Here is a 27965-nt window from a genome sequence, read left to right as displayed (position 1 = left end):
CCGGCAGCCAGACAGGTGAATCAGAAAAAAGGGTGACAATTGCAAGACGGTTTGCGGATGATTTGTATGGCATCCACTTTGCAGGCAGACCCAGGCTCTTTCTCTTGGTTTACGCAGGGGAAGGGCTCTTCGAGAGGCCAGAAAGAGAACTTTGTTTCCTCCCTCTCTGCTTGGGACCAGCCCCTATAAGTGGAACTGTCCAGGAAAATCTAGTACCCACCCCACCCCAGATCAGATGAAGTCGGGTTAAAAATATAATTGAGGGCTGCTGGGAGGGCCAGTTTAGTCACGAGGACTGAGGTGCGTGGGTTGCAAGTAAGTGGATGCTGCATTTTTCCCAGGGCAATGTTGGAGGTAGGTGCAGCTTGTAGAGTCTGTGGAGGGGTAAAATGAACCCCGGATTTTAGCAGCAGACTTTCTCCATCCCCACCCGTTGGCATTTACAGGCCAGGAGGGATCCTTCTGCCTTACTGTGCCTCAAAGACCACCTGCTGCTGCCTCAGTGAGTCAGAAAGGCCTGCTTGGCTTGTTGTGGGTCGCTTGGCACATGGCCATGCTTCCCTTCTCTGTTTCTAACTGTGCCTCAGAAAAAGGTGCCACCACCCTACTCCCCATCCAGGAGATTACCACTATTAGCTCTAGTCAAGAATCATCTTGGGGCTGGTTACCTGGTAAGAAGAGCAGTGCTGACAATTTGAGCAGGTTGACACGAGATGAGGTCCGCAGCGAGGGGAGAAAGAGCCTTCTCAGGGCAGCTTCTTAGTGGAGGTATTAGGGAGATTTGGAAGCTGAGTTGTCCTCAGTGTGAGTTGGCCACAGTCCTGGCAATAGAAGCATCATTCTTGTGAGGACTCTCCTATGGGCCTGGGCAGCTCACTGGTTAGGCCCCAGCTAATGCAGGCAGAGGGTGGGGACAGCATCCAGGGGTTGGGGGAGCTCTCCAAGGGATGCCCTCCTCACTGAAGTAATTTCAAACTCTTAGCACATAACGATGGACCCTCCGCTACTTGGGGTCTTTTCATCTCATACTCCACCTGCCCTCCCCAACCCTCTTTCTCCCACTAAGTGGGCAGTGCAGCACTGCCAGGGATTTCAAACTTTAGTGCTTCAGAACCACCTGGAAAGACTGCCAATGACAGCTTTCTAGCTCCTTTCCCTGAGGTTTTGGTTTTGTAAGCCCAGGCAGGACCTTGGATGCTGCAATTTTATTGAACACACTGGGAAATTCCTAGGCAGATGGTTCCTGAACTCCACTGTGAGAATGCTGGTTTCATGGCTAAGAGCACAGACTCTGATGAGAGCCCAGAACTCAAATCCCAGCTCCGCTGTTTACTAGCTGTAGAACCTCTAAGCCTTGTTGTTATCATCTGCAAAATGGGAATGGTGGTATTACTTTCCTCATACTGTCAGTATTATATGAGATAATTTATGTGAAGACCCAACCACTGTGTGGGAGCCAATGAGCACTTAATAACATTAGTTATTGTTGCTTGCAGAATCCCTGCTGTTTCCTGATCCCAACCTCTGCCACCTATGTAGGTGCTCAGTACACAATGACGTGTTTGTGGCTGACTCAAAGCTGTCCTGCTCTTTATAGGAAATAATGTAGGGGCTTTAGGGGGTGGTCTGTTCCCCTTTTAGAGAGCTGGGCCTCTTAGCCACCCCTGGGGGAGGGCCCTATTTTTTCACCCCAAAGATGAATTTAAATCCTATATTTGACCATTTCATCATGGAGCAAAGAAATGACTCTCCTAACACACTCCACCCACCCTGACTGAGTGTTGGAAAAGTCTCTGACAGTTTAATGCCGTTTTTCCAGCGTTGACAAGAAAACAGAAGTCTGCATATGAATAGTACCACTCCTGAACTCAGAGCCTGAAAGAAGGAACTGGAGTGGGCTGGACAGAACTGTACTAATGCCAGGAACTTTGTGAGGAAGATGATGTTCGCGTGGGGCTGTTGATACCCCAGCCCTCCCCAAGCCCTGGCCTCTCAGCCCTGGATTGCCCTGAGACAACCCCCCACCAGGGCCCATCCCCATCTAGCCTAGCTGGGCTACCTTTTTGTTGTGCTCACAACTTCTTCTCCTCCCAAGTTACTCCTTGCCCCCATGCCTATGGGGCCCATTTTCTCGGCTCTTCTTTTCCTCTTAGGTCCACTCACACTTTGAGAGATTGTGATCCAGAATCCAGAAGCAGTAGCTGTGCACACAGACTCCAGGGCACATTGACCGTTTTCAGCATCCAGGCTGCGAGGCAGGGCTTGCAGACTGACCCAGTGCTCCCAAGACTGGTGGCTCTAGAGGGGACCATTCACTCAAGGATCAGGGCATCAGGAAAGGCCGCAGGACAGGACAGAAGCCAAAGCAACCCTGGAAGGTGAGTTAGCTTACAAAGGCAGCTCAGAATCAGTGTGTGGCAGCCAGACCTTGCTGAATTGTTTCAGAAGCCTTCCGCATTTCTCTCCTGAGGGTCTGTCCAGTGGAGTCTTAGCTGTAAGGTGTGAATCTAGTTACAGAAGGTGATGACCTCCTGACCCCACACCCCCTGTCCCACATGATGCCTGAAATTCTACTATTGGAGCACTTTGGCTCCCACAGGCTTTGAACCCCATTTAACTCCACACATCCTTGGAGGAGGTACACTGTAAGCACTTACACAGTGAATGTGGTGACACTATACTGCATACAATAAGCACTTCACGTTTTGTTGGCTAATAACAAAAGCAGTAAGTAATTGTTCTCCTAATTGTCATGAATGCTTTAGTATGCCTGAACTTCCTGTTCTTTGCAAAGAATTATTTTGAGGCAAAAGAAGAGAGCACTGAGCTTTCACAAGAGAGACGGAAAGGACTCAGTGAAATCAGCTACAGAGCCTGATAACTTGTGTTGTCTTGAGCAAACTAGCCAAACTCTCTGTGCCTCTCTTTCCCTTTTGGTACAGTGGTGATGGTGGCTCTCCTGCCCTTCTCTAGCTCCTAAGACTTTCAGATAAAACGAGATAATAGCTTTCTGTGGGTTGTATCTGTCTATGCTATGCATAAATATAAGGAAGCCTGGCTCATAACTTCTGTTCGTATCAGCACACTGGTCCTGCCATTGACTCCATAACTGTGGACACAGAGGAAGTGCTGTGTGTGAAACCAACTGACCACCAGCCACACATGGCAGTGGGCAAGGAGGCCCTGCCCAGACTCTACACCCTGGTCACAAGTCCTGACTCCTCATCACTGTCTGGGTCACACTCCACCTGCAAAGTTGAGTGAGAAAACACAATGGAGGCGTCTCATGAGCAGTTTGGTGGGTGGCTAAGAACAGAGACCCTGGGTACGTAAAGTTTTTGAGGTCACATTCCAACTCCCCCACTTCCTAGTGGTGTGACCTTGAGCAAGTTCCTTTCCATCTCTGAGCCTCAGTTTCCTCCTCTGTAAAATGGGCTACTTGGGTTATGGTGGATATCAGCCAAGACCCTGCATGAAATGCTCTTAGCTCAGAGATGACATAGTGAAAAGGAAAAAATGATACTTGTTGCTACCTGATTTTCCTCCCTTCTCTTGGTCTCCAGTTCAACATTCACTCAGCATGTTTTAATTTACTATTCCATGGGAAGGAAGAGAAGACCACTCTTGAAAAACATTCAGGAGGGAAGACGTCCATCCTACCAAAGGCGATCTATAGATTCAATGCAATACCCATTAAATTATCAACATCATTATTCTCAGACCTGAAAATGACAATACAGAAATTCATATGGAAACATAAACAACCACAAATAGCCAAAACAATCCTTAGCAAAAGGAACAAAGCAGGAGGTATAGCACTTCCAGACTTTAAACTTTACTATAAGTCTACAATAATCAAAACAGCCTGGTATTGGTACAAGAACAGGCATATGGACTAGTGGAAGAGGATAGAGATTCCAGAAGCAAAACCTTTATTTCTCAACCAACTCATCTTTGGCAGAGCCTCCAACAACAACCACTGGGGAGAGGAGAACCTATTCAGTAAGTGTGCTGGGAAAACTGCCTGATCATGTGCAGAAGATTGAAACAGGACCCCTACCTATCATTATACACAAAAATCAACTCTAAATGAATCAAAGACCTAAATGTAAAACCTCAAACTATAAGAACCTTAGAAAATGCAGGAAACACCCTTATGGAAATTGGAACTGGCAACCAATTCCTGATCAAAACACCAAGTGCCCGTGCCATTAGAGATAAGATAGATAAGTGGGACCTCATCAAACTGAAAAGATTCTGCAAAGCAAAAGAAACCATCAAGAGAGTGGGGAGACAGACCACAGAATGGGAAAAAATATTTGCCAACTGTGTGTCTGACAAAAAGGCCTAATACCAGGATGTACAAGGAACTCAAACTTGCTGAAAGGAAACAAACAGCCCCATTAAAAAGTGGGCAAAAGACCTGAATAGACACTTCTCAGAAGAAGAGATTTGGGTAGCCAACAGACACTTGAAAAAGTGTTCAGTCTCACTAATCATCAGAGAAATGCAAATCAAAACCACATTGAAATACCACCTAACTCCAGTAAGAATGGCCATCATTAATAAAGCAAAAAACAACAGATGCTGGCAAGGATGTAGAGGAAAAGGTATGCTTCTACACTGCTGGTAGTAGTGCAAACTAGTGCAACCTCTTTGGAAAACAGTGTGGCGATTTCTGTAAGAACTAGAAATTGACCTTCCATATGACCCAGCAATCCCCCTATTGGGAATATACCCAGAAGAACTCAAATCATTCTACAAAAAAGATACCTGCACACACATGTTTATTGCAGCATTATTCACACTAGCAAAAACATGGAACCAACAGTGCTGCCCTTTGAAAGTAGACTGGGTTTTAAAAATGTGGTACATATATACAATGGAATATTATACAGCCATAAAGAAGGACAAATATAGGGACTTTGCAGCAACTGAGTATGGATCTATCATACTCAGTGATCTATCACAGAAACAAAGAACAGAGTACCACATGTTCTCACTCATAAGTGGACCTTGAACAATTATTATAATACTATAAGAAAGGGATTGGCAGAAGTGGGAAACTGCCAGGGGGGAGGGGGGTGGGATTGACAGTAGTGGGAAACTGTCAGGGGAGGGGGAGCACACCTCATCAACAAGTACCTGCATAATGAACATTTGTATATCTAATCTTGAATTGTACCCCACATCTTTAAAATAAAAAAATTTTTAAAACCCAAGAACCAAAAAAATCACAAAAAACAGACTAAAAATTATCCACAGTTTTAAAAGACAAGTAAAAGGATTTTAATTTAGGCTTCCAAAAAAAAAAGAAAAAGAAAAACATTCAGGAAAAGCAACTACATTTTTCTGCATTTCGTGGAGCACACTGCTAAACCCTCAGGGAAGGGCTCAGGGATGCTGCCCAGGCTGATGTTCGTTTGCCATAGAGGAAGCACTGGGGGTGTTTCTGCTTTGAGAAGAACTGTCTTCGGTATTTTCCTCTCTTGCTCCTTCTGGTCTCCTTCAGGCCCGGGAGAATCCAGGGCCTGTGTCATTGCTGCCCAGCCTCAGCACTGAGCCATCTTCCTGACCCTGAGCTGACTCACATCCACAGAGCAGAAGCTGTCCCAGAAGACAGCTGCCCTTTCAGAGAAAACCCCCTCCTGGTGTGGGGAGAAGTGTCAGTGGCATGAAGGGGAAATAGAAACTCACTTGACTTTTACCTAGAAACTCCCTGTTTACTGCGTGGTGAGTTCTTAAATGACTCCCTCTTCTCCAGACTGCCAGCTCCTTGAGGATCATCTTGTTCACACCTGCACCCCTAGTACCCTGGTGCTCAGGTAAATACATCCAGGAAAAAATCAATCAATGAATGTATCAATAAACTAGTGGATGGCTGGATGAAGTATTATGATGGCACTCTTGCCTTTGACCAGTTTACAGGTGAGTAGAGAGGTCAAGATACGCCTTAAGACAATTTGCAGGCTGGGCTGGGTGGCTCAGCCTGTAATCCCAGCACTTTGGGAGGCCGAGGTGAGTGGATTGCCTGAGCCCTGCAGGTTCGAGACCAGCACCGGCAATTTGGCGAGACTGGGTCTCTACAGTAAATCAAAAAATTAGCTGGGCGTGGTAGTGCGCGCCTGTAGTTCTGGCTACCAGGAAGGCTGAGGCGGAAGGATCGCCAGAGCCCATCAGGTCGACACTGGGGTGGCCGTGAGCGTGTCGCTGCACTTTAGCCTGGGCAACAAAGTGAGACTCCCACTCAAAAAAAAAAAAAAGACAATTTGCAAGTGCAAAAAAAAGTCTGTGCTTCAGCATCAAATTGAAGGTACACTTTGTAGAGTCCAGTGCTTTGGTGGAGCCAGAGTGAATGAGCCTCACAGGCTTCCATCCATGGGAAGTGTCACTGACTGTGGGCCCCAGCTGCTGTGTTCTGGACTGCATTGCTGCTGAGGCCGCACTTCCCGCAGGCTGCTCCCAGCTAGTGATAGAGAGCACAGGGTCCTAAGGCAGGCTCCATCCTGGGAAACCACAAACTCCTGGTCTTGGTTAAGGACTCCCCAACAGCCTTGCCAAACCTTTCTTGAACTACACGGCGGACTAGGATGCTTTTACCCAACCTCCCCTCCCTGCCCTTCATTTGGAGTCAGACTTGCGTGGAGGCCTGATGGTGCTACATTCTTTCTGGCTCCCTCTTTTTTTTCCCTCAGGTAGGCATTTCCCCAATATTGTCCTTGCATTTGCATGTTTATTCCTGTCTTGGTGTCTGCTTCTCGGAGGAAATGATCACTGTGGGCTAGGGAAGTGAGACACACCTAAGGAGGAGGCACTCCATGGACTCCTAATAGAGTGTGGACTCCAGGTTAAGCTGGAGGAGGCACAGGTTAGACTGTGAGCTTTGAGAAGAAAGAGACTATCTGCATCATTCACTATAAATTTCCTGCACCTAGCACAGTGCAAGTACATGGTGGTTCCTCACTGAATACTTGTTGAATAAATGAAGGATCAAAGACTGTTTCTTCTACCTCTGTAGCACTATAATGTCTTGTGCTTGCCCATGTTCCAGAAGCCATTACAGTGGCTCACACCTGTAAGCTCAGCACTTTGGGAGGCCAACGTGGGAGAATTGCTTGAGGCCAGGAGTTCAACACCAACTTAGGCAACATAACAAGACCTCATCTCTTCAAAAAATAATAATAAAAAAAATAGCTGTGGTGGTATGTACCTGTAGTTCAAGCTTCTCAGGAGGCTGAGGTGGGAGGACTGCCTGAACTTGAGACTGAGGTTGAGGCTGCATTGAGCTGTGATCTTGCCACTGCACTCCAGCTTGTGTGACAGAGTGAGAACCTGACTCTAAATAAATAAATAAATAAATAGAATCATTATTCCTTTGTCTCTGCCCTGAGGCTGTTTGCTTCTTGAAGGCAAAGACGTCTTATTCTGAAGGCTCAACAGCCTGGCTTATAGATGTTGTCTAAAGAAGGAATTGATAGACTGAACATCCTTGGCTGAGGGAAAAGATGATGATGACGACTGGTTATTATATCTGGGAGGTGGCTCCTGGTTAGGGTTGGGGATGGGACTCCTGAATGCTGTTCAGGGCACTTCTGTTAGCCTGTTTGTGAAGTTTAGAGCTTCCTCTGGCTGAATCCTGGCACCACGCCCAACTCCTTTCTTTCCAGTGAACATTCTGAGGTCTCATGGGAACTTTATCTGAGGGTTTCTCATATTTTTTCAGTCTTACCATGCACATGGAGAGATGAGCATGGAGAGATGAGCTATTATCCTCAACTTTACAGATGCAGCAACATCTATTGTTCTAGGCTATCCTCACCACCAATACTTCTGCTGACAACAGCACACCAATTTTGCTTTGAGGAACACCTTTCCCCTTGAATTGTCTTGTGGGACTGTCCACCAAGGTGCCCCCCACTTTCTTGGCCAAAGGATGGCCATGTGACTTGAGTAAAACCAATCAGACACGTGTCAAAGAATTTGAATCTTGCCTAGAGACAGTAATTTAAAACAATCAGGGCTTACCCAGCACTTCCACTCCTAGGTATATGCACAAAATAATTGAAAGCAGGTACTCGAACAGATATTTGCACACCCATGTTTATAGTAGCATTACTCACAATAGGCAAAAGGTGGAAACAACCCAAATGTCCATTAACAGATGAATGGATAAGCAAAGTGTGCTATATACATACAATGGAATATTCTTTAAAAGAAATGAAATTCTCATACATGGGTGAATAATAATAACAATAAGAAGAGGAAGCCAGGCACAAAAGGATGAATATTATCTTATTCTACCTATATGAGAAATCTAGAATCATAGAGACAGAAAGTAGAATAGAGGTTGGAGAAGGAGGGAACAGGAAGTTTTAGTGAGTTTAGAGTTTCTGTTTGGAATGATTAAAACATTCTAGAGACTGGAGACGGTGGCTCAGCCTGTAATCCCAGCACTTTGGGAGGCCAAGGTGAGTGGATTGCCTGAGTCTGTGGGTTCAAGACCAGCCCAGTCAACTTGGCAAGACCTCATCTCTTCAATAAATAAATAAATAAAATTAGCCGGGTGTGGTAGCATGCACCTGTAGTTCCGGCTACTTGGAAGACTGAGGTGGAAGGATCACTGAAGCCTAGCAAGTCGACGATGCTGGGGTGGCTGTGAGTGTGTCACTGCACTCCAGGCTGGGCGACGGAATGAGATTCCAACTCAAAAAAAAAAGAAAACATTCTAGAAATGCACAATGGTGACAATTTCACAACATTGTGAATGTACTTAATGCCACTGAATTGTACATTTGAAAATGGTTTAAAATGGTATATTTATCACAATTTTTTAAATACCCCCAAAAAGAATAAAGTAAAAAAAAAAAAATCAGTTGGGGCTGATTCACACCCATTGCTTTGCATGAGTTTCTGCTACCTGGACCCCCAGACTTCTCTTGTTCTTGTTCTGGGTTAGAATCTTGGCTCCACCATGTGACAGCCATGTGGCCCTGGACGAGTTAACTCAGCTTCTCTGAGCCCAACTTTCTCATCTGTAAATGAGGATGAGAATACCCAATGCATAGAGTGGTTGGGTTTCACGGAAGAAAGCACATCAAATGCTTAGCATAGAACCTTGTGAACAGCGCATGCTCAGTTAGAGGGAGGTGTATTATCCTTACTAGGACCAGACCTCTAGTTTCTTAGGCCCCCAGCTTGAGGGAGGGGAAAATGACTTGAGAGATCTTTGCTTGGAAGTTCCAGTGGACAGGAGAGTTTTTGCCTCTGCTCTTTGGACATCTTGTCTCTGAGTCAGCTCTCAGTTGAGGAAGCCTGTTGCTTCCCAACCATTCTTGTTTAGCCATGAAGACCCTTTAAGGAAGGGAGAGATTGGTTTTAATAGGAAAGGGAAAAGGGAGGGAAACCCTACACATGGGCACCTTAGAATCAACTTTCTTTGAGCTTTTCTGGGTTTATGACCACCCACTCCAATGGATTTTTGTGGACTTACAATGGGTTTTTGTGAGGAGATAGTACCTATAAGTTCTAGGTGGCTCATGGCACATGGTAAGATCTCAATAAATTCTGCTGTCATCGTTATAATAACTTACAGGTACTATAATGATGTGAGTTCAAAGGACTTCCCTTTGAGTTTCTGGGGCCTGAAATCCCTTTAAGGAGACAAAAATTCTCTTCTTCCATAGTTAGAGACATGGTTGACAGTAAAAAGCAGAAGAGGAAAGGAGGGAACTGTGAGCAGCACGTGCCTTGGGGCTGAGCAGAAATGCCAACTGGGCTCCTGGAAGATGCTCTCGGGGTCTCCGGAGCACACTGAACCCAGAGTCTCAGTCCGCATGCCCTGGTCTCCAATCCTGGAAAGTCCCATCCCTTCACTCAGTAGAACCTAGCTTCTGAAGGCTGTCAAGTTTGAGACATAGCTGGGGGGATAAAGGATGGTTAATGGGGAGGATGCCCCCAAAGCCCATGGGAGGGAAAGTCAAGATTTTGGAGTTCTTGGCTGGAGATGCCAAACATTACTGGGTCACTTGGGCTCTCTGTCCTCTGTTTTCTGGTTATTTGACATTTTCTAAGCACTTGCTGGGAACATGGTTCCCACATTCCAGGGGTTTGGTAGGGATGCCTCTGGTGTCTGTACATACCATGGACTCACAACCTTCAGCTACAGCCAGGGAACAGTGTCAGGTGGTCTGATAGAACTCCATCTTGCCTTCCTAGTTCCTGCTCCCAGAGCTGTCTCCTACTCTACAGACCCTGTAGGTCACAGACAGCATAGGCCAGCATTGTGTGAAAGTTCCTTTCCCCAGGGCAACCCACCCCCAGTAGAGGACAGAAGCCTTCCTCCAGGCTGATGACTGACCATGGCCAGCCTTCTGAAAACTTCTCAGAGGCATTTAGGGGAGCTGAGTCTACATTTTCCACAGGGCCCTCCTTGATAACACACCCTTCTCTAGGCTATTCCTCCTTTCCTTCTTCCGTTCCTTATTCAATCCTCCCAGAATCACCTTGCACTTAGGAGGTCTGCACCCAAATCCTTATGCAGGCTCTGTTTGGGGGGAATCTGGTCTAAAAGAGCCTCCTCGTCTATTAGCAGGGTGATGAGTCCTGAAATCAAGACAAGGGTGGGGTGTGGAGAAATGCCAAGGAGGAAGCACAGCTACTCAGGGACAGGAAAAGCCCCCAAAGGTGGTGATATTTGGTGTGAGTCTTGAAGGATGAGGCAGAGTCAGGGGAAAAGAGGCATTCATTCCAGAGAGAGGGACCAGCCTACAGAAACCTGGAGGTGAGAGAGAACATATGGAAACTTCCAGTATTTCAACCCACTGGAATCCAGGGTGCCAGTGAGGGCAGAGCCCAGGGAGCTGGGTAAGTGCGTGGGTCCGGGCCAGGAGGGGTCCACCACGGAGTGGTGGTGAGGGTCCAAGGTGGTAATGGACAAGAAAAGTCCTTGGAAGCTGCAGTGGCTGCAGCCAGGCTTTTTCAGTCCTCCTGGGCTCCCAGAGACAGCAGGAGAAGGTGTTCCATCCATGGGAGTAAAGGAAGGGGAGGCGAGGGAGAAACCAGTGGACTGAGACTGTCTAGGCTGCTGTTGGCCACACCCGGGCCCTGCAGCAGGTACACAAGGCAGCCTCACCCACCCCCAGCAGCGACGAAGGGGGCAGGGAAGGGCATGACTGGAATCCTTAGGGTAGCTCCATTCTGTAAAGCCCTCCTGGGAAATCACCTCATGGCACCCTCCCCAGGAAGCCTCTTTCTCCACCCCCAACTCCCACCTGCCCCCTACCAACTCACCATTGCCATACGAAGGCTCTTTCTCCAGGGCCCTTTTCTTTCCACAGACACCTGGACTGGACTAATTTCATGATGTTTGTATGATTTTTAAGATACCAAAGAGGGGCCGGGTGGCTTTTAAATTGCCTCTTTGTACTCTTATAATGCTACAGCTTATGGGGTAGGAAGCATCCCCAGGGAGCTGCTTATTTGTAGAGGTCACCTGGCAAGAGTGACCCGCTCATGAAGAAGGTAAGGGACATGCCAAGGAGGTCAGAAAGGACTGAAGGGGCAGAGCTGAGCCAGAAAGGCTACGGGGCTTCTTTCCCCATCACCCGCAGTTTTACCTTCAAGCTCCAAGAGCAACAGGGCAACCCCACCTTGGTGTAAGAGCACCAACAAGCCCCTGCCCCAGCCTCATTACCCACAATTGTGATCTTCATTTAGGGCTTACTTGGGGTTAAGCACTTTACGTTAGTTAACTCATTTTATCCTTATAAGCTACCATTATTATCTTCATCTGAGACTCTGAGAGGTGAGGTAGTCCAAGACCTCTCAGTAAGCAAGTGGTGAAAGGGGGCCCTTAGGCCCTACTAACCTAGGACACCAAGCTGGATGTTCCCATAATTGGTGGTTCCACAGGCCTGTGTGCGGGGAGGGAGAAGATACCGTGTGAGTGGAGTGCATGTGAGATAAGAGAAAGTCCACTGTAATAAAACTGATTATAGGAACCAGCATGGTGGCACAGGCCTATAATTCCAGCTACTCAGGGGACTGAGATGGGACACTTGCTTGAGCTCAGAAGTTCAAGTCGAGCCTGGGCAACACAGTGAGACCCCCATCTCTCAAAAAAACTAATTATGATCATAACCTCAGCGGCATTTAATGAGCACTTGTGTGTTCTGGGCCTCGTGCTTTACCTGTAGCTTCATTCTCACCAGTACCTCAGTGAGGTAGGTATACTGCCAGCCATCACTGAGAGTACTCATTCCTTTCTCCATGCACCCATTCATCATCACTCCTTGTGATGGTGGTTGTCTCCGAACAATGGTCCAGATGCCCAGCCAGACCACCCCTGCCCCAGCCTGTGACTCTACAAAGAGGCCTTTACCATGATCAGGGGCTGCGCCTTTAGGGCACATGCTGTGCTCTGCCGCCTCCAGCCATGTTCTCTCCAGTTGCCCTCCCAGGCCCGTAGCTCTTCCCTCGCAGGACTCAAGCCTGTGCACTGCTCACCAAGCACCACTGTCAACACATATGGCCCTGCCCAGCCTGCTCACCCATGAGGAGGGGAGTGGACACCCGCCCTGTACATGGTTAGGTTGGCCAAGCAAGGCTGAGGGTAGTGGGTAGAGCTCCAGTCCAGCACGCCTTCCTGAGGCCATACTCTGTTCAGGTTTTGTCGAAGGCCCTGACCATGGCCCAGAAAGACCCTACTTCCCCAGCCATGCCATAGCCCCTACCCTGTCCTCTTCCCCAGGGCTTGGCGCCTGGGTGTCCATCCAGGAAGCTTGTCCTTCCTCCCCAGGCAACCTGGCCTTGGCCAGGGAGCATCCCAAAGTGTGATTTCCATCCGGCTTTGTCCCATGACTGCTCTGCCACGGAAATACCAGCCTCCATTCCACCTCCCCTAGCTCCTGCACCACCTCAAGGTCACTTCCCATGTGACCTTCCTGCTCCTGGGATCAGAGCCATTCCCACACTGGCTGCCCTTCTCCCTCCCTCCTTCCCTCTCTCCTCTGTCCCTCCCACTCTCCGGAAGGGAAGAAAGTCTGTCACCAGGCCCCACAATTGATTGATAGCCCAGTTTTCACTGATAATTCCACCCCTGAGGGCTGCGGCCCAAAGCTTTGAGTAAACATAGTGATTTTCCTTAAATAAACATCCTCCCCACAAAGTAGAGTTGGTGACCCACCAAGGCCAGCTGCCCCAGCCACTGTATTCACCTCTGTGTCTGAGTTCTTTCTGTCCCCTACCCCTCACAGCAAATGTGTGGGAACAGCTTGAGAATCAGAATTCCCCATGGGCCCAGGGCCTGCCCTCTACTTTCGCTCAGCCTTCCTAAATGCTCTCTTCAGCCTGAAAAAGCTTCCCTCTTATCCCGTGGCCCTCCTGCCACCTGTAATTTCTAGTTTTTCATTCTTTAGGCTCCAAGCTCCTGGTCCTTGCTATCGCTGACCCTTTCCTTTTTTTTTTAGTTGAACTCTCACTCGTTGCCCAGGCTGGAGGGCAGTGGCACACTCACAACCACCCCAGCATCAACCTGCTGGGCTCAGGCGATCCTTCCGCCTCAGCCCTCTAAGTAGCCAGAACTATAGGTGCACGCTATCATACCCGGCCATTGACTGATTGATTGATTGATTGTAGAGACGAGGTCTCGCCAAGTTGCCCGGGCTGGTCTCGAACCCATGGGCTCAGGCAATACACCCATCTCAGTCTCCCAAAGTGCTGGGATTACAGGCTGAACCACCCAGCCCGGCCAATTTATCTTTTTTCTCTATGTGGTAACTCCTTTTTCTTTCTCCCATTCAAGCAGAAGCTGTCTGATTTTTTGTTTGCTCAAAGATCAAGGGCAGTTTAGGGAATTTTCAGAGGAGATAAACAGAGATTTGCTAGAATGAACAAAATGCCCCAGGGGAGCAGGACGGAGCAGTCCAGCATCTCCTGCTCTGAGACCAGAAAGCGATTTCTCCACATGACATGGGGAGATCGCCCCAGCAGCAAGATCCCCAGCCACTGCTTCCTGGCAGATGTGTGGAGTTAGTAAGACCCCAGGGAGAAGTGTCCCCCACAGTGCTGTAGGCATTTAGAATCACCAGCACTGGGTTACTGGCCTTGACAAAGACTCTGGCACAGCAGCAGAAGAGTCAAAGACAGGAACAACAGTATCTCCATGCTAAGCCATGAGGCTGGTGGCTGACCCCATGGCTTGGTGTAGTGGAAGATGGAAGATGTTGGAGGCCAGGTGTGGTGGCCCACGCCTGTAATCCCAGGATTTTGAAAGACCAAGATGGGAGAATCACTTAAGGCCAGGAGTTCCAGACCAGCCTGGGCAACATAGCAAGACCCCAGCTCTGCAGAAAAAAAATTAAAAATTAGCTGGGCATGGTGGCATGTGCCTGTAAGTCCCAGCTACTCGGGAGGTTGAAGTAGAAGGATCTCCTGAGCCCAGCAGATTGAGGCTATGGTAAGCTCTGATCGAGCCACTGCACTCCAACCTGGGCAACAGAGCAAGACCTTTTCTCAGAAAGAGAGAGAAGATAGAAGATGCTGGAAAGACATCTCACAAACCTAGAAATTCCGGCAGTAATAAGGTGACATTTTCTACAGCCTGGAGGAATGAGGCTCAGAGTCAGAAATGAACCTCACTTACAAACTATAACTTCTGAGTTTGTGTACCAAGGTTTATGCCCCAAACGACAAGAGGACTTGTAGTTACCAGAGCATACCATGCTCTTTCTCACTCTTCTTGCTGGGGCTTTGCACATGCTGTTCTCTCTACCTAGAAAGACCTTCCTCTCCCAATGTGTGCTGACTCCCACTGGCCCTTTAAATCCAGTCCCAGCCAGTGCCTTCTCTCTAAGAAACCTTCCCACAGAGACATGATGTCCATACTCCATTTCCTTCTTTGTGTGCTACTTACCTCTGTACAATCTTTCTCTTTTCCTTTTTATCGAGATAAAATTCACATAACGTTCACCCTTTTGAAATGTACAGTTCGGTATTTTTAGCATATTTACAATATTGTGGAACTGTCACCACTATCTAACTCCAGAACATTTTTATCATCCCCAGAATAAACCCACACCCATCAGCAGTCACTCTGCTTTCTCCTCTGCCCCCAGTCCCTGACGACCACTCCTCAACTTTCTCGCTCTATAAATTTGCCTATTTTGGACATTCCACATAACAGAAGCATCCAATATGTGTTTTTTGTGTCTGGCTTCTTCCATTTGACATAATGTTTCCAAGAGTCATCCATGTTGTAACACATATAAGTACTTCATTCTTATTTTTTTTTTTTTTTGAGTTGGAGTCTCACTCTGTCCCCCAGACTGGAGTGCAGTGGCCACTTCCGGCCACCGCAGCCTCGACCTGCTGGGCTCCAGCGATCCTTCCGCCTCAGCCTTCTGAGTAGCCAGAATAACAGGCGCGCGCTTCCACGCCCGGCTAATTTTTTGATTTATTGTAGAGATGAGGTCTTGCTGCCCAGGCAAGTCTCGAACCCACGGGCTCAGGCAATTCACTCACCTTAGCCTCCCAAAGGCACAGGATTACAGGCTGAGCCACCGAGCCCGGTTCATTCTTTTTTTTTTTTTTTTTAAGAGAGATGAGGTCTCACTGTGTTGCCCAGGCTGGTCTCAAACTCTTGGACTCAAGCAATCCTCCTGTCTTGGCTTCCCAAAGTGGGACTATTCTATTTTTTCTAAGGTCACAATATATTTTATTACTTGATCTAGCTATTTTTAAAAGTAAACTAGTTAATTACACCATAGAAAAACAACATGTGTTATTCAAAATTAATTACTTTAGATTTATTTAGCAAGTCATATTTCTATAAACAAATTAAATGTCAAGTTTAAATAATTTTAAGTTCATTTTACAGCCTTTTATTCTTTCCCAGTAAGGTGACCATTCAAACTGTTTCCATATAGTTTTTTCTCTATATATAAAGATTGGTAAAATTGTAAGTGAGCATTACAATCTGAGTTCATAGAAAATATTTATAATCTCAAGAGACCAGAATCTCTTTTGAACACATGCTGTTGTTTTTGTAAATATTACTTCACCATCACATTTTTCCATGTGTTTCTGTATATACCTTTTCTTGGAACTTATAGGCAGGAAATGGAGACATCAGAGTTTTTGGAAAGGACTGCATCTTCTAGGACTGATAAGATGGATGACTTCCACTGTATCTCTTTAGCCATCAAAGGAATGAAAGTAATAACACTTTCTCGGGATAGCTGTCAACCTCACCTAACATTCCTATCAGAATGAAGGACTTAAATGAAAAATTCAAGTTAAAAGAATAAAAAGGCATCTTCACTGATAATACTCTGATATTCCTAGTGTTCTCATTCATTTACCTGTGTGTTTTGTTTTGTGTATGCATGCGTGTATTTTATTTTGTGAGTCGGAATCTCTGACACCCAGGCTGGAGTGCAGTGGCACAATCATGGCTCGCTGTAGACTCCATCTCCTGGGCACAGGCTATCCTGTTTTAGGCTCCCAAGTAGAGACAGGGTTTTGCTATGTTGCCCAGGCTGGCCTCGAACTTCTGGGTTCAAGTAATCTTCTCGACTCAACCTCCCAAAGTGCTGGGAATACAGGCTTGTGCCACTACACCTGGTTGAGAATACATTTTTTATTTAAATACTTAGGTTTTGTTTCTTTTCAGAGCTTTCACTTATTAATAACTTTCATTTCATTTTTTAACTTTCACTTTAAAAAAATTAACTGCTTTATATTCCCCCTTACGGAAAAAAAAAAAGTAAAACTACTCAAAATAGCTTAACTGTCACCAGCTGAATTTACTCCATTCTTTTTTTTGACTGAATAATATGTTTTATTTATCCATTTATCAGCTCCCAAGTAGAGACAGGGTTTTGCTATGTTGCCCAGGCTGGCCTCGAACTTCTGGGTTCAAGTAATCTTCTCGACTCAGCCTCCCAAAGTGCTGGGAATACAGGCTTGTTTCACTACACCTGGTTGAGAATACATTTTTTATTTAAATACTTAGGTTTTGTTTCTTTTCAGAGCTTTCACTTATTAATAACTTTCATTTCATTTTTTAACTTTCACTTTAAAAAAATTAACTGCTTTATATTCCCCCTTATGAAAAAAAAAAGTAAAACTACTCAAAATAGCTTAACTGTCACCAGCTGAATTTACTCCATTCTTTTTTTTGACTGAATAACATGTTTTATTTATCCATTTATCAGCTGATGGACATTTGGGCTATTCTGGATACTGCTACTAAGAACATTGTGTACAAGTTTTTATGTTTCAGTTTGGGGGGATCTGTACCTAGGAATGGAATTTTGTTGGGTTACATAAAAACTCTGTGTTTTAGGAACTGTCGGATTGTTTTCCAAAGTGACTGTACCATTTTTCATGCCCACCAATGTGTAAGGATTCCAACTTCCCCACAAATGTTCCCCTTTCCAACATTTGTTATCATCAGTGTTTTTGGTTAGAGCCATCTTAGTGGGTGTGAGTTGATATGTCATTGTAGTCTGAATAATTTGCATTTCTCTAATGACTAATGATGTTGAGTATCTTTTCATGTACTAATTGACCATTTATATATCTTCTTTAGAAAGACATCTATTCAAATCCTCTGTCCATTAAGATTTTTTATTGTTGAGTTGTATGTGTGCATACTTCCAACAGTGCATTTACCACACTGTTCTGTCATCTATGTTGTACATGACTGAGTTCCCTATTAGACTGTGGCCAAATGTGGACAGGGCTAGAGTCTGATTCAAATCCATGTCCTATTCAAGGACATGGAGCAGGGTATATGGTGGGCACTTGGTAAATGCATCAAGAATGGGGACCCAGGCTCTTTAAGGAGCTCTTGTGGTCTCTTTCAAGGTTCTTCCTTCTCAAAGTACCTGCAGTTTTAGATTACTTATATGTGGAGGCCCATGGTGGGTCTGGGACCTTTCCTGGGGAAGTAGAAACCGGGCTCAGAGATCTGAATTCTGGAAAGTACTGCGATGCCAAAGGGCCTCACCCCACATTCAACCTTCCCTCGGTGCTTATTCTCTCTCTCTCTCTCTCTCTCTCTCTCTCTCTCTCTCTCTCTCTCTCTCTTCCCACACCCCCCTTCTTTCTGGTAGAAGTGATGGAGGATAAATGGTTGCTTTTGAGCCAAGATTGATGCAGCCCTGACTGAATTTTAAAGAAAGGAAAAAAATCTCCATCTCTCACATGTTACATAGATCCCAAGACACACTTATGGGCTTACGGTCACACTCAGTGACTCTGCCAACCCTACCCTGGCTAGAGTACCAAGGACCTTCTGTTTGCCATCACCTGTCCATCCACTGTCTATTGTCCTCTGTGCCCCATTAGCTGGCCTCAGTGGGTTACATCGGTGGGATACTTTGGTCTCTGGCTTCCAGCTGGATTTGGCCAGTGGAACACTGACTGGAGATGGGACAAAAGGAAGGAGTGAGCGAGTTGGGGATACAGGTCCTCCTTTGCAGAGTTGCTGCCTGTGCCCCCCACTGAGGGTCACAGCTCTTACTGGGGAGCCTCTCCATGTAACTTTCTGATCTCAGGTTCGGACTCAGGAGTGCTGTCCACATGCTGTGACTAGCCAGGGTACTATATTCTCCATCTGGGCTTTCCCAGCCCCTGCTCATGTCATGTGCAAAGGCCCGTATTCAGCTCCTCATGTTACCCAGTATGAGTGTGCCCCATTTCCTGCTAGACCATGGCTGAGACAGCTGGACTGTTGAATGTGAAGGCCAAGAGTCAGGGTATTGGTCTCAGGATGCCACCCATTAGCTGCATTAACTTGGACAAGTTACCTAAGCTAAGCCTAAACTTACTCATCTGCAACACAAACAGAGACTGGGCTGTGACTGCTGTTATGCTGTTCACTGGCCGGGGACCTGGGTGAGTCAGGTGACAGCTCCAAGCCTCAGTTTCTTCATCTGTATTGAACATACAGAGCAGCATTATCAGGGGAGATAATGGCCATTCAAACTTTCAAAAAGAAATTAAGTATGTAAGGCAAAGTGGAGAAGAGGTCTGAGAGGTCCTGTGAGAGATCAGAGCCAGGGAGTGTGTGAGTTGGGCTGAGTGCTGAAGGCCTAGTGGGTCTAGTCGGATAACTGGGAAAGGGGAATGTCTCAGGAGAGGGAACTCAGGGGACCCAGGTGAGGGGCCACCCTCCAGTAGGCAGAACAGAGAGACATGCCATAGGGTAATAGAGAATAAGATTGGTTGTGTCTGGCGCTCCCTCCTTTCCTACTGAGGTCCAGGGCAGGAGTGAGGGCAGGCATGCATGAGCAGACAGGGGTGAGGGTAAATGCTGAGGACCAAATGTCAGCAGTGGAGGTAGGGTCCCACTCACCCATGCATGCCATCATTTGCTCAGCAACATTCAAGAGCATATGTTATTAGCCATCGTATTCCAGACCTGTGTCATATGAGGGGACACAGCAGAAAAGAGACTCAAGTGCTGGTCTCGAGGACATCACAGTCTAAGATGCCTCACATGGTTATGCCAGGTTCATCTGGAGGCCCGTGACTCTCTCGGGAGCTCTGCGATCCAGAGCAAATGACTTGTGTTTTCTAGACCTCTCCCTCATCTGAGGGGATAGTGACTCCACTTCCCCACAGGGTTGACTGGAGGAGTGACAACATGTGAGATTATGATGAAAAACATTTAGTATCCCCCAAATGCCAGAATGACATTCAGGTACACTTGTAACCTCAATAAGCACATTAAAGTTTTCCTAAAGAAACATTTCTACATGTGCACAAACAGGCATTTATGCTGAATTGTCTGTAATAGCCAAATACTGAAAACAGTGTTAAGTGTCTGTCTTAGTCCACTCAGGCTGCTATAACAAAATACCTTAGACTGCGTAATCGGTATACAACAGAAATATATTACTCACAGTTCTAGAGACTGGGAAGGCCAAGATCAAGGTGCTAGTGGATTTGGTATCTGGTGAGAGCTCACTCTCTGCTTCGTAAATTTCACTGTCTTTCTGCATCCTCACATGGCAGAAGGAGCAAACAGGCTCCCTTTGGTCACTTCTATAAGGGCACTAATCCTATTCATGAGTCATAGCCCGTCTAAAGGCCTTGCATTTTCATACCGCCAATTGGGAATTCAGTTTCAACATATGAATTCTGGGGAGGGGAGGACATAAACATTCAGATCACAGCAGTGTCCATTAGTAGGGAAATGTTTAATTATATATTCAGACTCTGAAGTATGGTGTAGCAGTTTAAACATGACGTAGCTCACATGTAGACACGGAAAGATCTCCAATAAATAGCATTGAGTACAAAGGACAAGTTGCAAAATGGGTACTGAATGGTTCCATTTCTGTAAACTGACAGAAAAGATCTAGATGGATTCACACCAAAGTGATGTAACCTTAGTTATCCCCTAAGAGGCCACCCTTAAGGGAGTTTCACTTCATCTGTATAGATGCTCCTCAACTTACAATGGGGTCACATCCCAATAAACCCATCATAAGTTGAAAGATTGTAAATTGAACCGTCACAAATTGGGGACCATCTGTATTGTTTAAATTCAAGAATATCTGTTATATCTGAAGTATCAAAATTCACTTTAAGGTTGGGTGCAGTGGCTCACACCTGTAATCCCAGCACTTTGGGAGGCTGAGGTGTGAGGATTACTTGAGCCCAGTAGTTAGAGACCAGCCTAGGCAACATAGAGAGACCTCTCCTCTAAAAAAAATACAAATAAATAGCCAGGAATGGTGGTGCACACCTATAGTTCCAGGTGAGAAGTATAAGGCTGAGACAGAAGAATCGCCTGAGCCCAGGAGATTAAGGCTGTGGTGAGTAATGATTATGCTACTGCACTCCAGCCAGAGTGTTAGAATGAGACCTTGACTCAAAAAATATATATATTTTAAAGTATTGCTATTTTTTTCCATCTCTCTGAACCTCAGTTTTTTTTTCTTTGCCGAATGAGGGGTTTTTACTAAGAGATAGTTAATGGTCTGTCCATTAATTTTTTAATGTGGTAAGATACACATAACATAAAATCTACCATTTTAATGATGTTTAACTGTACAGTTCAGTGGCATTAAGTCAATGCATAATGTTATGCAACCGTCACCACCGCTTTCCATTGCCAGAACTTTCTCGTCATCCCAAACTGAAACTCCACACCCATTAAACAATAACTCCTTGTCCCCTTGCCCCCAGTCACTGGTAACCACTATTCTACTTTTTGTCTCTATAAATTGGACTATACTAGATACCTCATGAAAGTGGAATCGTACAATATTTGTTCTTTTGTATCTGGTTTATCTCACTTAGCAGGTTTTCAAGGTTCATCCATGTTATAGCCTGTATCAGAATTCTTTTTTAAGGTAGAATAACATTCCAGTGTTTGGATGGATCACATTCCAGTGTTTCCACCTTTACTATTGTGAGTAATGCTGCTCTGAACATGAATATTCAAATATCTGTTTGGGTTCCTGTCTTCTTTTGTGTGTATATCTGGAAGTGTAATTGCCGGATCATATGATATTAGTAATTCTATGTTTAATTTTTAAAGAAATTGCCATACTGTTTTCCACATTCTCACCAGCAATGCACGAGGCACCGATTTTTCCACATCCACACCAATATTTATCTTTTTTAATATAACTACCCTAATGAATGTGAAGTGGTATTTCATTGTGGTTTTGATTTGTATTTCTCTCATGATTAGTGATGTTGAGTAGTCTCATTTCATGTGCTTATTGGTCATTTGTATATCTTCTTTGGGAAAATGTCTATTCAAGTCCTTTGCCCATTTTTGAATTGGGTTATTTGCTTTTTGTTGTCGAGTTTTAGAGTTCTTTATATATCCTGGATTAATCAAGGATTGTGTCTTTTAATTCTCAAACTTTTAACTTTTGATGAAGTACAACTTATGTAAAGGAATTACTTTAAAAATAGTTAAAATATAAAGGAATAAAAGTACTGGGTGTGATTGCTCACATCTGTATTCCTAGCTACTCAAGAGACTGAGGTGGGAAGCTTGCTTGAGCCCAGAAATTTGAGGCTGCAGTGAGCTAGACTGCACCATTGCATTCCAACCTGGGTGACAGAGCAAGACCTTATATCAAAAAAAAAAAAAAAAATTAAAAAGAAGGAAAGAAGGGAGGGAGGGAGAAAGAAAGAAAAAAGAGAAGAGAAACAGATGGAAAAATAAAATAAACAAAATAAAAATAATAAGAAAGATGGGACAGAGACACGTGGAACCAAAGGCAGATTCTATCTATGGTCCTTGACTCTTGTTCCTGGCCCATCACCTGTGCTTGGGCAGCCTCGGCACAGGGGCACAGCAATGACAGCGGATGGCGGAGGGGGCGGGGTGGGTAGGTTTCCATGGGCCCCAACCAGGGCCTGCAGGCACCCAACAGAGAAAGTGAGCACATGTGTGCAGGGGGCTGTGGCCCTGGGGTTTCCCTGAGATCTGTAACCTGGGGACTGGTGGGTGGGCTCAAAGGCAGGAAGTTCTCGGTTAGGAAACCTGTGGGTGCGCCCACCTGCCTCTCTCAGCCTTCTTCACTGAGGGGTAAGTTCCAGGCCTCCAAGCTACAGTTTCTAAAGAGCATCTGTCTCTCTGCCCTTTGCTCCCTGTAAATCACTCACCTCCTTTGTTTCATGCGCATTTTTTTTTCTGATTCTAAAAATAATATGCCTGTAGCAAACTGACCAAAGAATAAAGGGAAAAAACAAACTAGAGCCCACCATCCTGCGACAATAGCAGTTACCATTTCTTGGGTGTGAACCTTGTGCCGGGAACTGGGCTTCATACGTTCCTGACACCCCCGTCCAGATTTTCCCCAGTCTCTCCCAGCCATAGGCCTCCAGGAAAGTGAGCTGTTGGTGAAGGACTAGTTCAAGTACAGTTGGGCGCCACTCAGGTGTGTCTGGGTCTAAAGTCATTTCTCTCTTTGGCCTCTATTCTGCTACTGTGAATGTTTGGGCTTATTTTCTCTAGCCTTAAAAAATTTTTTAAACTCCCCTTGCAAATGTGGAATCATTGGGTTATTTTAGGAACAATAAGAGATGCTATTTATAACATTATTTGCCCATGAAATGATCACATTAGATGTTATTTTAGAAGGTTTGACAGTGTGAAGATTTCTGAAAAACACTAAAGATAGGACTACCATATGATCCAGCAATCACACTACTAGGTATTTATCCAAAGGAAAGGAAATCAGTATATCAGAGATACCTGCACATTCACCCAGCAGGGATGGCATCAGAGCATAGGCCACAGGCCCTGGAACAGCCTCGCTGGCTGGCTAACCTGCTTTCTCTCTTTCACGATGGAAAGTGTGTGGCAATGTGAATTGGCAGTGAACTCTCCTGCTACTGGGTCACCTTGAACCTAGCCTCCTCACCCATCAACATGGCTGAAATCAGCTGAAAGAGTGACGTGGTTTGAGACTCACTTCACAGTGGGTCGCTCACATGAGAGCTCTGACTGAGACCTGTTGAGCAGCGCTGGACTGACTCTGAGAGTCACTTCAGTCTAGCCTTCTCCTCCTTAGATGAGAATAGGTAAAAGGACCACGGTTTTGATTGTCCATCCAGTGCCTCAGTTTCCTCATTAAAAAAACAAACAGGCCGGGCATGGTGGCTTACGCCTGTAATTCCAGCACTTTGGGAGGCCGAGGTGAGAGGATTACCTGAGTCCAGGGGCTCAAGGCCATCCTGGGCAACTTGGCGAGACCTCATCTCTACAAAAAATCAAAAACTTAGCTGGGCGTGGTGGCTCACCCCTGTGATTCCAGCTACTTGGAAGGCTGAGGCAGAAGGATCACCTGAACCCAATAGGTCAAGGCTGCAGTGGCCGTGAGTGTGCCACTGCACTCCAACCCAGGCAACAGAATGAGACTCCGACTCAAAACCAGAAACAAACAAAATAATAACAGCAAAAACAAAAACAAAAAAAACCCCAAGCTGGCTGGGCATGGTAGCTCGTGCCTGTAATCCCAGCACTTTGGGAGGCCAAGGTGAGAGGATTGAGCCCAGGAGTTCGAGACCAGCCTAGACAACATAATGAGACCTCATCTCTGCAAAAAAATAAAAAATATTGGCAGGGCTCAGTGGCTCAGCCTGTAATCCCAGCACTTTGGGAGGCTGAGGTGAGTGGATTGCCTGAGCCTGCAGGTTTGAGACTAGCCCGAGCAATTTGGCAAGACCTCGTCTCTACAATAAATAAAAAATTAGCCAGGCGTGGTAGCGTGCATCTGTAGTTCCAGCTACTTGGAAGGCTGAGGCGCAAGGATTCCCAGAGCCCAGCACGTCAACGCTGGGGTGGCCGTGAGTGTGCCACTGCACTCTAGCCTGGACGACACAGTGAGACTCCAACTCAAAAAAATAAATTAATTAATTTAAAAAAATTAGTTGGGCCTGGTGGCATGTACCTGTAGTCCCAGCTACTCGGGAGGCTGAAGCAGAAGGAGGCTGAGCCTAGGAGGCTGAGGCTGCCGTGATCATGCCCTGCACTCCTGTCTGGGTGACAGAGTAAGACCCTGATTCAAAAAAAAAAAAAAAAAATCCACAAAAAAGCGAACTCAGCCTTGCCTTACTTTAAGCATTCACCTTGTCACTAAGCAAACAGAATTCTCATTTAAACAGTTTACAGGAGCTACGACAATGTTGATGGCTCTCAATCCATAGTTAGGCAGCTTAAATAAGAAATTTTCTTTGAAGGGATAGATAGAAATCTTGTAAAAAATACCACTAGTTCCTACATGTAGAAAAGGCATTCATCTACCTCCTAATAAGAGAAAAGAACATTAAGACTACCCTGAGACACCATTTTTGGCCTGTCAGTTTGGGAAACACCAAAATGTTGGCTAACGCCTTTGACGAGTGGGGAGGCAAAATTGATACAACCACCATGGAGGGCTCAGGGACAGTCTCTAGTAAAATGATAAAGGCTTGCTCTCTGATTTGGTAATACTATTTCTAGGAATTCATCCTACAGTCAAACCCACAGCTGTATTGTTTATAGTAACAAATGACAGGAAATACCCTAAATGTCCACAAGTCTGGGACTGGCCAAATGAATTATGGGATAGAAATCATGGGATAGCTGCATGGAATACTATGCAGCTGTGGAAAGGGTAAGGCGGCTCTCTGCGTACTCATGTGGCAGAATCTCAGGAAATCACTAAGTGAAAAATGGTGCCGGGCTATTTTTCTCCACCATCACCCAAAGACCTGTCTGGGAGATTATGGCATTTCGGGGTCCCCCAGCCCTGGGGTGCTCTCCAGCCCATCACAGTCTCTATAGCTGGTCAGAACATTAGGTTTGCCTACAGAGCAAGGGACTCTTGGACCACCAGTGACAGGCCACAGGGAGGTCAACCTGGTTTCGTTCTGCGAACAGGAGCTGACTCACCAGCTCGGGCCTGAGCTCTCACCCTGCGGGCCTCGGATCCTTCCTTGGTCCCCGACCCTGAGGATATATTTCCACAGGCCAAGCCGAGGAACATCCCCGCTATACTGGCTTTTCCAAAATCCTGGCTGTGCTGTCTCAGGAAGCCCACACTGGGGCTTACGCCTCCCCAGAACACCTGCCTTGTGGCTCAGACGCTTGGGGACTTTCCTTTGCCCGCTTCCACCCACTTTACCCACTGCTTTTTCTCAAGAGGCAAGGTCGCCTGTGCCGGAGCTCTGTAGGTACACTGCTTGGGTTCCAGCCCTGGCCCTGGGATTTCCCAGTATATGTGGACTTGGCAGAGCTACCCACCCTCTCTCTTCTAAGAAATGGAGATGCTAATAGCTTTTCTCTTTAAGATCCACTTAATAGCACTTGGCACAAAAGCAAGTACCCAATAAATGTTACTATTATTTTATAGACCACTGGGAAGCTATCTTGAGTCAATCCACAGTGTTTTGAGAGGAAGTTTATTTCCTCACAGTTTCCTTCCACGGAACTTAAAAGGAGAGAGGCATTTGGCAATACTTCGCCCAGCAACCCAGCAATTGTGTTGGGAGAGGCAGCCCTGTCTACCAAGGTGGGCTTTCTCTGTGTGACCCAGTGAGCACTGCCTGCTTTTACCATTAGCCAGCCCTCCTAGGTGGGCGGGATGGGTCAGACCCCTTCCTTGCTGGGGTCCATCTCTGGCTGAGGTTGAAGGAATCAGGAGTGGGTAGAACTGATGTCTGGTAAGGGCCAAAGCAGCCTAAGTCACTCACTGAAGTCAGTGGGTCTTTTAATTCTAGCCTGACAACTCTTACACAGGTGAGAGGATCTGGGAGTCACAAAAGGGACATGAGCAAGGGAGCCCCATCCCCTGTCCTCTCCTGGCTGTGGCTTCCTGGCAGAGCATGTAGACCCCTCCTCCCCTGGGAGCTTCTGCCTCTTCCCTCCTCCCCCAGGCCCAGAGCACATCCCGGACAGGTCCTAGTTTCAGACTCTCACTGAGCCTCAAAACTCAGTCATTTCGCCCTGTTTCTGGACAGGAAGCCCCTCTCTGTCTGCCCCCTCCTCTTCTCCAACCTTTCCTTTCCTCCCAACCCTCTCTTCCTCTCAGCCTCTCACAAAGGCCCAGGGAATTTTCCCCGTTTTTCAACCGACCATATGGCTCTATTATTCTAATACTCTCCAGATTTATGACAACAGTGCAAGGAATCATCAGGTGCTCCGAGGCATGGGCCTTGGCAAGAAGACACATCTGTGCTGGAAGCCGCTCTCTCTGGAAGTGCATGGAAGCGTCACCAGCAATTTTCCTTCCAAAAAAAAAAAAAACCAGCAACGTGACCCAGGGGCTTTGTGCTGCCAAGTAGTTTACTGCTTCCTTAATTCTGAAAATGTCTAGTGCGGAAGAAGCCTGAAGGGGCACATTAAACTCCCCCAGCTAGGGGCATTAACCAGGATTAATGGGGAATTAAGTAAGGACAATTTGAACCCTGGGACAGGAACTCCTGCTGCCCGCAGGGTAGATAATGAGTGAGATGATGCCTGGCCTGACTCAGGGGGGACATGCTGTGCCCACCCACTCAATGGCTCACACTTGCCACCCTACTTTCTTATCACTGGGGGCACCTGCAGCCCAACCCACAGGCCCTCAACCCACATGTGGATCCCTCAGTCAGCTGGTTAGGTGGTTGTTCTTTCAGTCACACACCCATACCCATCTGTACACCCCAAACAGACCTACAGAGACAACAATATTCCCACCCCAACCCCCATGCAGACACAGACACATGGAATGAACGCACAGAACTCCTGTAGGCAACAGATACGTCTCTGCTCACACCTTCCACCGCTTCCACTCCCACCCAAAAGGCACACGAGAAGGCAGATTCACAGATGAGAAGATGACTCCCAGTCTCGCCCCCCACCCCACGCAGGGACATCCGCCACTTACAGACTCAGCCCTGACCCCATAGTCAACGGACAGGTCTCATAGCTCTCACAATTCACACCTAGCAATGTGAACATCAGGCATGCCTTCTCCTTCAGCCACTCACATAGACACATAAACACGCTTGTACACCCAGGAACACATACACACTCACATGTACACATACACACATGCACCAAACATGTATATGTATGCGAGATCTGTACACACAGGAACACATGTGTGCACATAGGAACGCATATGCTCATGTACATATGAGAGATCTGTACACCCAGGGACACACACGAACGCACCCACACATGCACACAAGAAATATCTGTACACATACAGGCACATGTATGCATATTTATGCCTGCCTTCTCCTGTACCTCCCTCTCAGCACTCCCCCTGCAAGCCCTGCAGGAGTGCAGGTGTTCTGGTTTCTAGGAAAGCAGCTCAGAGAAGACCCCACCCTCCCTGAAGGAAGGGAGATTCAGATCCTGACTCAGCACCCCAGCATTCCCACCCCATCTCTCCTGCCTGTCTTTTTTTGAGTTGGAGTCTCACTCTGTCGCCCAGACTGGAGTGCAGTGGCCGCTC

Source organism: Carlito syrichta, unplaced genomic scaffold, assembly GCF_000164805.1.
Source record: "Carlito syrichta isolate Samal-C Ts95f unplaced genomic scaffold, Tarsius_syrichta-2.0.1 Scaffold301619, whole genome shotgun sequence".
Lineage (NCBI taxonomy): Eukaryota > Metazoa > Chordata > Mammalia > Primates > Tarsiidae > Carlito > Carlito syrichta.
The sequence above is the reverse complement of the archived record's forward strand: the minus strand, read 5'-3'. Positions refer to the sequence as shown.